The following is a 13,809-nucleotide window of genomic DNA, read 5'->3' as shown; positions in this document are numbered from 1 at the left end:
TTAAAAAGAAGGAGAGAGAGAAGAGTATTTTATAATGAAAGGAGGAATGAAGAAGGAGAGAGAGAAGAGTATTTTATAATGAAAGGAGGAATGAAGAAGGAGAGAGAGAAGAGTATTTTATAATGAAAGGAGGAATGAAGGAGAGAGAGAAGAGTATTGTATAATGAAAGGAGGAATTAAGAAGGAGAGAGAAGAGTATGTTATAATGAAAGGAGGAATGAAGAAGGAGAGAGAGAAGAGTATTTTATAATGAAAGGAGGAATGAAGGAGGAGAGAGAGAAGAGTATTTTATAATGAAAGGAGGAGTGAAGAAGGAGAGAGAGAAGAGTATTTTATAATGAAAGGAGGAATGAAGAAGGAGAGAGAGAAGAGTATTTTATAATGAAAGGAGGAATGAAGGAGGAGAGAGAGAAGAGTATTTTATAATGAAAGGAGGAGTGAAGAAGGAGAGAGAGAAGAGTATTTTATAATGAAAGGAGGAATGAAGAAGGAGAGAGAGAAGAGTATTTTATAATGAAAGGAGGAATGAAGAAGGAGAGAGAGAAGAGTATTTTATAATGAAAGGAGGAATGAAGAAGGAGAGAGAAGAGTATTTTATAATGAAAGGAGGAATGAAGAAGGAGAGAGAAGAGTATTTTATAATGAAAGGAGGAATGAAGGAGGAGAGAGAGAAGAGTATTTTATAATGAAAGGAGGAGTGAAGAAGGAGAGAGAGAAGAGTATTTTTAATGAAAGGAGGAATGAAGAAGGAGAGAGAAGAGTATTTTATAATGAAAGGAGGAATGAAGAAGGAGAGAGAGAAGAGTATTTTATAATGAAAGGAGGAGTGAAGAAGGAGAGAGAGAAGAGTATTTTATAATGAAAGGAGGAATGAAGAAGGAGAGAGAGAAGAGTATTCTGTTACCACATGTAATGTATTGACAGAAAGTTTTGTCAAGGAAGTTAAAAATATTGGAAAATGGTAACAAATGACAAAAGAGTTGAGACACTTGATAAAGAGCCAGATTAAAGTCTCATATAAGAAGAATAGAAATTTGGCAGATATGGTGGTACATAATTGTTTTCTATCACCAGAGGTCACCATATACCTTGCCTGATGAGAAACAAAATGGGAACTATAGCTTGTAAAAAATGCTCAGTGTGTAAGCATGGAGTGACTGCTTTCTCAAAAAGTAGTGATGTAAGGTTCACACCTAGGGGCTTGTACACATGTAATACAGAAGGGATAGTTTATGCCCTTAGATGTAGTTGTAACTTTTATTATATAGTTGAAACAGGCAGAGTGTTTAAGATGCATTTACAAGAACATATAAGGGACATTAAAAACCATAAAATAGAAAGTCCATTAGGACAACATTTTCTGACTGCACACAATGCCGAACCAGATTGTTTAGAAGGAAGCATTTTGGAAAAAATAAAAGTGTTATTGGGAGGAGGCTTACTTATTAAAGATAAGTTACTGAAGAAAGACACTCTTTTATTTTAAAGTATAACACTTTGAAACCCTTTGAGTTAAATAAGGAATGTAACTGGAAATATGTGATTTAATTAATTAATTCATTCATTCAATAATTAATTGATAGATTGTTTGATTAATTAATGATTGTTTGATTTTATTGTGTATACAGATAATGAAGTGCGGAATGAATTTTGAACTCATTGAAGGCTTGGTGCAGAAGCGCTAAGTTTGAATTAAAGGTGAAAACTGTTCTGCGGTCCGTGACTTTTATACTGTGGTATTTTATTATTTTTGTCTTGTTGTTCTGGTGTTTTAAACATTTACAAATATACCTTCTGAGCCACTGACTCAGTAGCTCAGTCTGTGAAATGCTTGCACAACATTAGTGTCTTGGTCTATGGGGTCCTGGGTTCAAATCCAGTGGTGTTTTTCATTTTAAGATACATGTATGTGTACATCACAGTTATGAATATTGATATGTATGTCTGTCTCATCATCTATTTATCCACCCAAAGCAGTACATACGGAATGTCTTTTTTTTCAATGATGGAAGTCAAAGGCCTACACATAGGACACAGTTAAGATGTTCCTATTACAACACTAGAAAGTGCATAGACTGTCATGCATTCACAGAGGGTTTTGATGTATGTAATTCACATGAGGCTCAGTAATATCAGATTGCAGCAGCACACAATGATTTGTTACTGATATTACAGACAACCACATCTGCATAAGTAACATTCACAGTTGCCAGCACACATGTTCCACATGACTGCCATAACATAACACATGACTTTGCAGTTGTCCAAATGGTTGCCATAATGATAAATGTACCCTCTACGTTGTTCTAGGACACAATCTCCATGTTGCCTTTTACTCCGTCAATGATACCTTTGGTTAACATACTTACCTTAAGCACATGCCTCAATTTCATGTGGGATGGGTTCTGTCAATCAGGTTCTGGCTCTAAACCATGGCTGCCACAGGTCACACCATTGCTCACAAGTGTTGTTGTCCTCTACATTCTGCAGCCTCTCTGACTATGCCTATTGCCTGCTGGAGCAGCAGCAGCCTCAGCCTGTAGCACACACATCTGTATGCAATAAGTAGCTGCTACAAACATTGTCTCTGTGCTGGCGTAGTATCTTTACACCAATAATTTCCACCCCAACATATGAGAAAGAGGATGGGTTCTACAATGAGGCCTTATATCTTGTTGACTAATTGCATGGTATTGGCTGATTATACTGCAGTTCAGCTGTGAAGGCTGCAATTAGCATCCAAAAGCCACAGACTGGTTCAGAGGCAATCACCTGCTAATGAGAACCATGTTAAAAAGGCAAACTCATAGCTAGGGGAATCATTGTGAATAAGAGTTACTTTCTAGGGTGAAGTCATTGTCACAAAAGTTATATATCTGGATTTCAACATAGGAGTATTGTACTCCATCAGGTATGTGACTTTTTTTCCAACATGATGCATACATTTGAATATACTTAGAGGGAATGGGGATTACATCAGTAAGCTTTTCTTAGAACTGTACAGCTGACATGCCATTGCTGTGGAGCTGTGTAACACCTATAGAGGATGTAGACTACAGCCAGAGTGTAATGCTGTATGTTAACTAGGGACACAGGTCTTCTGGATACTTCATTTGTTAGTAGTTGTAATGCTACACAGCTATTTGTTTGGCATTGTATTTTATACATATGTTATTGGGGAGGTGCATGATTTCCTGCTATGGGCCACACTACAAGTGGACTCCTGTGTTGAGTGTGCGATCATCTGTGAGTATCTGTTATGGCACAAACAGGGGTAGGTCAATATTGCTACTATCCTAGTTTGTTCCACACCCTTTGCATGTTTGGCACACTGTTGCATATGAGATGTGTACACAAGCATGGAGTATGAGATGTGTACTCAAGCAGGGAGTATCCACGGTGGTACAGCGGTAGCATTGTTGCCTCACAGCAAGAGGTTCTCCTGTTCGATTCTCAACTGGAGTGCCTTCTGTGTGGAGTCTGCATGTCCTCTCCATGGTTGAGTGGCCTCCAAAAGACATGCGTAAATGGACGTGTCTTTGCTGAAGGTTGGGTGTCGGGCTGGCAACTCGGCACCATAAAAATTAACTGCCAATCATTAGCGGACCGGAGTTCCACTGTGATGACCCCTAACCAGGAAAAGCCAAAAAGACAAACAGCAGGGAGTACTTATAACCTTCCTTTATTGGTCTATTTGTATGTACTATATGCCCACATATGTGATCTTGACATGTGTTCTCATTAATTTGTATTTCAGGTGATATCATGCATGCCAGATGGCACCCACCTTTCACAGAGGCAGGAAATTACCTCATAATTGAGGCATTAAGACAACACTACAATATCCTGTTGTCCAGAGGGAGGGCAAATCAGCAGGAGTGACAAGCCTTGTGGGATGAACTGGTCCATCACATAAATGCTGTAGGACACCAGGCATGCACATACAAGCAGGTATGACACCATGCCATGGACATGATCAACTCTGCACATAGACTGGTATGGCAGATGAGGCCAGGGATTGGCAGGTCACTGGTGGTGGGCATGTAGCAGACCAAACACTGACAGCCACTGAAGAATTCCTGGTGAATCTAGCAACACAGGACAGCTCCCAGGCATCCATCATATAGTATGTCATGCATGTGGCTGCCACCATTTCCACTGAAGAGGAGTGTCCAAATATGCTTCTTTAATTCAGCATTAGAATATTGCAGCATGTAGCATGTCAGGGTATACATAGTTTTACGTGGGTATCAGGTGTTTTATGGTGTGGGAAGAAGGAGGTTAGCTGTAATTTTAAGCTCATGCAGAGATTGTGACTCACATACCTGTTAATATAGCAGCTACTGTAACTGGGAGATGTTTGGATGTAGTACCATTGTTATACTGTAACATGTGGTGCTGTATTAGTGACAGCAGTGTATACTGACTAACATATATTGTAACATAGTCCAGCGCAAGTGCGCATTAGTGACAGCAGTGTATACTGACTAACAAATATTGTAACATAGTCCTGCGCAAGTGCGTATTAGTGACAGCAGTGTATACTGACTAACATATATTGTAACATAGTCCTGCACAAGTGCGCATTAGTGACAGCAGTGTATACTAACGTATATTGTAACATAGTCCTGCCAAGTCCGTATTAGTGACAGCAGTGTATACTGACTAACATATATTGTAACGTAGTCCTGCACAAGTGCTTATTAGTAACAGCAGTGTATACTGACTAACGTATATTGTAACATAGTCCTGCGCAAGTGCGTATTAGTGACAGCAGTGTATACTGACTAACGTATATTGTAACATAGTCCTGCGCAAGTGCGTATTAGTGACAGCAGTGTATACTGACTAACGTATATTGTAACATAGTCTAGCGCAAGTGCGTATTAGTAACAGCAGTGTATACTGACTAACTTATATTGTAACATAGTCCTGCGGAAGTGCGTATTAGTGACAGAAGTGTATACTGACTAACATATATTGTAACATAGTCCTGCGCAAGTGTGTATTAGTGACAGCAGTGTATACTGACTAACGTATATTGTAACATAGTCCTGTGGAAGTGCGTATTAGTGACAGCAGTGTATACTGACTAACATATATTGTAACATAGTCCTGCGCAAGTGCGTATTAGTGACAGCAGTGTATACTGACTAATGTATATTGCAACATAGTCCTGCTGAACATAGTAGTGCCGGTATTAATGTGATGTTTTTCCCTTTTTATCACAGGTGACCAGAGAGGTTGGTCACTGTTCCTTTTACAACCTGATATCAGCATCTCTTCAGACTCTGATGATGATGGTGGGCAAAGTGAGGCACAGCTAGGGGTTGCAGGAACTGAATTGGGCATAGAGGTTGGCATCCCTCATCTGCCCTCATTACCATTGTTGACAGCCAGTATGTCTGTTCTCTTTGGCCACAGATATTAGACAGTCAGTGGGTGGAGACATTGAACAGGGAATTGTGGTTACTGTGGCCGCAATGACTGTTTACTCTGGCCACAGCCAAACAGTTGGTGAGGTTCCACACAGGTAGATTGATAGGAGCTCTCGTAGGAGGTTGGCTGTCGCACCACCACCTGTTGCAGATGCCTCATCATGTGTCACTAGACATATGGTTAGGGTCATCATGCAGGCACAAGCACATACAGACAGGAACTCCCATGAATGCTCAGGGTTATAGATGCAGCACAGTCTGACATCTGTGACTGCCTGCACCATGTTGCTGCTAACCTGGAATGGTTGACAGATGCAGTGGAAAGACATTGCGAGCCTACAGACTGCACATTATGTGACTTGGAACACATGTTGTCTGTGATGGAACGTCTGGTTGGAGTTGAGCATTGACCTCATGGACGTATGTGGACGAGCATGGATGAACTCCAGCTGTACTCGGTTGCATATTGCCTACTCAGTGGTGATCTCTGCCTGACATACAAGGCCATGTCCAACCCAGAATTGATGGACATGCTCCACCTAAAAAAAACTATATCCCCTCGAGCCACACGCTCCAGGGAACTAAACCTCACCACAACAATAAATAGAACGTGTTGGTGGGATAGATTCCTATCCCAGAGACTTCCCATGCTCTGGAACAAGATTCCAATCTACATTAGACAGAGCTCCTTGCTAACCCTCTTCAAGAGAAACCTTGATGAGTGGATGGGAAACAAAAAGTTTAGCCCAGGGATCACTTCAATGGCTCTGTTGGACAGAAGCACAGGGAACTAATGTAAGGGGGTGGCGAAAGCCAATACATTCTGGCTAGACTTATAAATGCCTTCAGGCAGATAGCCTAGTACCTACCTATGAACCTATGTCAGCAACTACATCTGCTGAGGGCCATCACGGCCATGCACAATCATGCTCCCATAGTGGCAGTACATCCAGTGCTCCAAAGGGGAGTGTGCTGCCCACACCAAGATGTAGCAGGCCATGGGCTCATGGTTCTGGGCATTCCCATGGAGGACATGTTCCTAGCAGACAGCAGTCACCCTCAGGTAATAGCACAGCATCTGATCTTGGGCATGGAGGTGCCAGTGCAACTCCTGGCAGAGCCAGTTCACATCTGCAGGGGCTGAGATTAGGAACTGTCAGCTCTACCATGCACAGCTCACAGCTGTCCAACATACAGACACATAAGGCTACAATTGAGCTTGGCTATGTTTACACAGACACTCACACACAGCTGCCACATTCAGGTCATCTAGAGACACATGCCACATTTCCATGGTCCATCTTGTCTGCTTCCCTTCCTGACTCACACACATGCTTATCAACCTATTGGGTCAGCCTATGCCTCCTGCACACCCACACAGCACCCTATGCAAATGATGCTACCTGTGCCACATCCCTGTCATCTTCCACATGGATGCAGGAAAATAAAGCTGCATGTCTGATGCACAGGGCGACTATCAACTTTAATATGTATTTGTTTCATCCATTGTTGCTTTTGACATGTTACTTGTACTGGTCAGTTAAAGATATTGCACGTTGCCATGTATAAGGGGTATACCATAGTCATTTGTGTATGTAACAATGGATGCTGTTATGGCTGTGTGATCACACAATGAAAAGTGATGGAAATTATTATGTTTCACTTTCAGGATTGTATAGGACACACCTATGGGGAGACATCTACAATTGAGCCATCAACATCAGAGCACAGGACTGAATGTCAGCACAGAAGATAACTGTCATCAGAAAGGTAACACAGTATACTGTCATGGCTATATGGTTTCATATATGTTTAATAGGCTAATAAACACAAGGGCTTCTTTAAGCCTAGCCATACATCCTGAAACTCTACCAAGGTGTGATACCCTTCATAAGTCTAAGCTGGATGTTGAGAGCTGACACATCTATAAGCTGGGGAATTGGAGCTGAACCATCTACAGTTTCCCTGCGTCCATTGCAGACATTAGTCCTAAACCAGGTATGGTTGTCCTGTTCTCCATGATTCCATCTGATTGTTTAACTTGCAGTAGATTTGCATTAGGGTGGGACTCTGATTCACATGGATGGGGAGCCTGTTCCATATAGGGTGTAGTCTCTGGTGACACACCTGTCTCTCCAGCATGTTCTATTTATAAGACAGGCAAGGTTTAGGTTAGTAGAACAGGTAATTCTTGTGCTAGGTTTTTGTGGATATGCAGGAATTCCACACTTGAGTCTGACAGTGCCCTGTATGGCAGTTGTACACTTAATCTCAGAAACATGTAGGGGACAGAATACTCAGATAGGGCCTTGACAGGGTCTGCAGAGGACATGTTACACACACCATGTAGTGGTTTAGTGAGGAAACTCTGTGGATGTTACAGATGTCAGATATGGCTGGTTGGTTGCATAGCGAATGCAACATTGCACTCAATGATAGGTGTTATGAATGCAAAATACAGTGGAATAATGACTACCCTGGATATACATGCCATACATTTGTTTATAGGTTGCATAACATAGAATGATGTCCCCAGTATTACGGAGATGTGACAGTTAAAGGGTGACTCACTATCTATGTGTCCATATGTCCATGACTACTGGGTCAAATGTTGGAGGTGTGCTGTCAGTACAATAGTTACTAGGGGTGGCTGACTTCCCCAAAAGATAGCATCGTGCATCTCTTGGCATTTAGTGTTAGTCCATGACTCCGACAACTGTAAGTCTGTGTCAACACCTTCTGGATAACAGTTGTGTCAATGTGGGATTCAATGGTAGCTCCTAATTTGCAATCATCATCAAATTTAGTCAGTCAGAGACCACTGACAGTGGCTGTGAGTGCAGAGATATAAAGGCCTACAAGGAGCAGTCTATAGAGTGGCGCAGAGCTACAGTTATCCCAATCCACAAGGGGGGATCCACCTTGGATCCCGGAAACTACCGTCCCATCAGTCTGACAAGCCTTATCTGCAAGGCCATGGAACGTATTATCATGGAACTTATAAACAAAGACATTGGCAATCTTCAAACACTGGACCCCACCCAGTTTGGGTTTGTGAAGGGCCGATCTTGTCTCCTGAACCTGATTGACTTCTTTGAATCAGTCTCCAGAGCCATGGACAAGGGTAAGGTGGTCCACACAGCCTATCTAGACCTTGCCAAGGCCTTTGACACCATCCCCCACTCTGGAATCATAGATAAACTTACTAAGTTGGGCATTAATCCCTATGTCACCCAATAGGTTGATAAATGTCTTACTGATAGAACCCACACTGTAAAAGTAGCCGACTCCAAATCCAGCTCCAGACAAGTGACAAGTGGAGTACCTCAAGGTTCAGTCCTGGGGCTCTTGTTTGGCATCTACTTCTCTGAAGTACAGGTCAACACTAAGGGACTCTGGCTAACAAAGTTTGCAGATGACTGCAAACTGGGAGCCATTATTGAATCCCCAAATGATGTGGATACTCTACAAAAGGGCCTTACAGAAACAGATGCTTGGTGCCAGAGCCATGGGCTCAAGCTCAATGCCAAGAAATGTATTGTTATCCCTTTGGGAAAAACATGTATCCATGAATTACCATATAGGTGGCAGTACACTAAACACAGAAAGTGTGATAAGAGACTTAGGGACACAGGTGGACAGTGGTCTCACCTTCGATAACCACATCACCACAACAGTCAGGAAATCCTTCTATGTGGCACACCTCATCACAAAGGGCTTTTCATCCAGAAAATGGAGGTCATTGTCCCACTGTACTCATCCCTCATTAGACCCATTATAGAATACAATGCCCCATTTGGTATGTACCTCTCAAGACATCTGCAACAACTGGAAAGGCCTCAGAAATACCTCACTAAAAGAATCACAGGCCTAAAGCAGATGCCCTATGCTGACTGCCTTAAAAAACTCCAGCTATACTCTGTCACATATCGTCTACTCAGAGGCGATCTCTACTTAACTTACAAGGCCATGTCAAACCCAGAGCTGTTGTACATGCTACACTTAAAGAAATCCCAATCCCTCAGAGCTGCACGCTCCAGGGATCTAAACCTTGTCATCACAATAAACAAAACATGCTGGAGGGATAGGTTCCTGACCCAGAGACTCCCCAGACTCTGGAATAGATTGCCCATACATGTCAAGCAGAGTGCCTCTTTGGACCTCTTCAAGAGGAACCTTGACGATTGGATGGGAGAAAGGAAATTCACCCCAGGGATCACGTCAGTCACCCTGCTGGACAGGGGTCCAGGAAAGTAATAATGTGGGAAGAAATAGCCAGGGAATTGTTATGGCTAGGCTTGTATAGGCCCTAGGGCTGATAGCCTAGTACCAACCTATGAACCTATGAACCTATGAACCTATGAAGAATGAATTGTGAGGGAGTCCACTGGTGACTGGACTCATTGTAGAGGTGGACTCCCTAATGCAAACATTCTGGATCCTGTATGTCATCCACTTGGCTATCCAGTGGCTCACATAGTAGTATGTACACAATGTCCTGAGTTTGTCAACAATGCCTGATGGGGTATGTGTCAAATAGCTTGTCAGGCCATGGTAGGTGGAGTGAATCATGTTCCCCTCATCCATTGCTTCAGTTACCATCTCATGTAGGTCCACCACATAGGGTAGGCATGATCTGCCCTTGACGGAACTAAACTGGGTTTGGTCCAGTGTCTGTAATTGTACTACATCTCTATTGATCATTTCCATGCTGATTTTTTTCATGGATTTAAATATCAGTTAAATGAGAAGTCTGGGTCTGTAGTCTCCAGGGTCTGAAGATGTCCCACATTTGTGCTTAGGGATGCCTGTTGCTGTTCTCCATTCACAGAACATGATGCCTGTGTGGTGGCTACATTGAAATATTAATTCCACAGGTCCTGAAATGGTCATGTTTCATGCTATATAAGTGGCATGCTGCGATATTGTGTGGGCCCATTGATGCAGTGTACTTAGTCCTAGAGAGAGAGCATTAAAGACCTGATCCCAGGTGATGGCAAGGGTACTTATACTTCATGGTATATCCTGGGGGAAGGGGGAGAGAGGAGTAATGGTGCAGCCCAATTTATGAGGCATGAGGTTTGCCATATCACTCGCCTCATTATAGACAGTTCCAATTACAATGAGATATGCACACAATTGTGTCTTCCCTTTGTGGTTGCAGACATAGCTAAAGTGTGCTTTCTGGTTGTCCTTGGCCTGGAATCCCTGACTTACATCACATCTGGCTGTGGTGGACATCCTTTAACCTCTGATGCATGTGTTTACTTTGTGAGTGCTTTTATCCTGCTGTGTGCTGCACCCCTATGTTTTGCCAAGAGTTTCTTCCTTCTGTTATATAGCCTAGCAACTTTTTGATTGCATCAGGGTGGCTTGATTTAGAGTTAAGTCTGTACATCTCCCTGGTGAGTGTGGTTGTCTCTATGCAGCTAGTAGCATGCGTATGCAGGGTTTTTCTTAAGATGCCTGTATAATCCGCAGTGTTTCCAGTGTGTATAGGGGCTTGAGATTTGGACAGTGTATCACATAATAGTCGGACGTTGGCCTTACAGTAGTTGCTGGATATGTCATGTGCAGATGGGGGTCCATGTTTGATTTCTAGTTCAAGGGAGACCATTTGTGTTTGGTTTCATACCATGGAAGACATTACAGTATTGGGTGTGCATGATTCTGGATTATTGCCAAGGGCCACATCTAGTATGGTTGCTCCCCTGGTTTGTGTACTGGCTATCTGGTCCAAGTAATTACTGTTTATATAATCCATGAATGTCTGTGCCTGTATGCTTGGTGTCATACAGGATTCCCAGTTAATACTGGGATACTGCAAGTCAACCATGCATATGGTATTGCATGGAATGGTTACTGTTTCCAATAAGTTTAAATACATGATATGGGTTTCCTGGGTCATAGAGGGGAGAACTACAGCTTGCACAGATGTAGTATTGCATTTTGCCTACTATGATTTGCACTAGGTGCACCCCAAGTGCCTTGTCCTGTCTGACCAGCCTTGAGGTATGTTTCATTCTGTTGAACATAGAGACACACCTACCTTTAGTCCCTGCCTGTGAAGTAACTGGTCTAACTGTGTGGAAGCCATGATAAGCTTGCACTGTTGTTGTGCTCTCTGCTGCTTTACATCATGTGTTTGTGACCACACAGATGTCTTCTGAGAGCTCCATTGGTATCTGTTAGTATAGTCTGGGGGGGGTATGTCACAGGTCTTGTACCTCCACATAGACAATGTCTAGGTCATATTGTAGGCCCTAACAAGCCTAGCCAAGTTCTACACTCATTTCCACAATCAGCAACAATTGCCCCTGTCCAAGAGGGACACAGGGTGAATTTCAGGCTACACATCCAATTGTCCACATTGTGTTTGAAGAGGACCAATGTGGTGCTCTATGTGACCTGATGTGGGAGTCAATTTCAAAGGTGTAGTGACCTGTGGGAGTCATATGTGACCCTCCCACATGTTGTATTGCTGTCACATACCAGGTTAAGGTGTATAAAGTACGTAGTCTATATACCAGTTGATTTACAGATATGCAGCATGTCCAATAAAGCCTTGTCACAGATTGTCTTATATGTAAGGCATATATCTTCTCCGAGTAGTCTGCATGAAACGGAATACAGTGACAGTTATTTCAGATGACCCACATGGGACAGATGCTAACAACTCTGAATTATCCTTGTGAGGAACCTTTGTGGTCTCTCCAACTGCTGCAGGTGCCTCCAAAAGTGCATTCCAAAATGGACATTGGATTACATTATTGGCCTGTTGAGGGGAGAGTACAGAGTGGTTATAACTGCTTTTACTCTTCTGGGTGCAATGGCCTTACTTATGTGATGAGCAATATAGAATGTTCTTTTTACCACTGTGGAGACATGGTGTTCAAAGTTACGGTTACCGAAAACCCATGTGACCAGGTCTCTCACCAGTGAGTGCATACGTAGGTCTTTTCTATTGATAGTGAATTAGCAGGACCATTGCACCTACTGAAAGGGATGTTAATAGAGTTTTGTTGCATGGTTTTCAGGCCCTGTGTGTGGCATTAATCATTTGTGTGTGTAGGACCCTCTTGTAGGATGTTGTCATCATCTGGAGCATTTATGAACACTCCCAATTTGCAGTCATCAGCAAACTTTTTCAGCCACAGGTCTTTTTGTTAGCCTGTGCTTTAGAGACCTATATTCTAAAGAGTGGAGGTGCTGGGACAGATCCCTGTGGAACAGCACTGGTTACAGGTGTACTGTTGGGGGTGTTCCCACTATGTTCACTCTATGGGTCCTATCAGTGAGCTAGTTAGCAATCCGTCTAACAATATAAGGGTTGGTACCTAGCTGGGTGGCTTTGTCAATGATGGCTGGTTGTGGGATAGTGTCAAATGCATTGGCTACATTTTAGGTGGCTGTATGCACAGATTTCCCCATGTCCAAGTCCTTGGAGACTGTCTTAAAGGGGTTCACAGTGCATAACAGATATTATTCCCTTTAACAAACAAAAACTGAATAGGAACAGCTGTTTTGAGATTATCTTATCTTTGTTGTTATGGTCCATGATGATTCACTCCATGGCCTTGCAGATAAGGCTAGATGGGCCAATAGTGCTATTACCCAAGGTCATTGCATTGGTGGCACCAACTTTGTGCAAGGGAATAAAGGTGTCTCCTTTCCAGTCAGCTGGGATGAAGCCAGTGGTTACACTATGATTGTAAGGAGTTCCCAGTGATGTTATTAATCCATGTTGGATCCCATGCAGGATGCAGACTGGGATGTTGTCAGGTCTCATACATGCTTTGTTGTTGTATTTAGAGAGGCCACTTGACCCTACTCACCTTGGATTTTTCAAAGGGAGATCATGCCCATTAATCCTGGTGGACTTCCCTGAGACAGTCACCAAGGACCTGGATGAGGTGAACTCTGTGTATATAGCCTACCTAGACTTAGCCAAGGTGTTTGACAGTATGCCTCATTCAGGCATCATTGACAAAGTCACCCAACTAGGTATACACCTGTATATCATTGGGGAGGGTCGCTAACTCTCTAATAAAATTCATATGGTCAACATTGGAGAATCCACCTCTGATAGCAGAACTGCACCCAGTGATGTTCCACAGGGTTTCAGTACTGGGTCCTCTAGTGTTTGGTAGACATTTCTCCAATGTACATGCACAGAGTAAATGCCTGTGTCTGACAAGGTTTGCTGATGCCAGCAAACTAGGAGCGGTCACAGGTTCACCAAATTATATGAACATTCCACAAGAGTGTCTTGCGTGAACAAATGATTTGTGCCAAACTCATGGTCTTAAATGCAATGCAAATATATGTATTAACAGTCCTTTCATTAACACCAATGTTCCTGCTGCTTACC

The sequence above is a fragment of the Protopterus annectens genome, chromosome 11.part0, assembly GCF_019279795.1.
Source record: "Protopterus annectens isolate FY-2018-M chromosome 11.part0, PAN1.0, whole genome shotgun sequence".
Classification (NCBI taxonomy): Eukaryota; Metazoa; Chordata; order Ceratodontiformes; family Protopteridae; genus Protopterus; species Protopterus annectens.
This window is presented reverse-complemented; position numbering follows the sequence as displayed.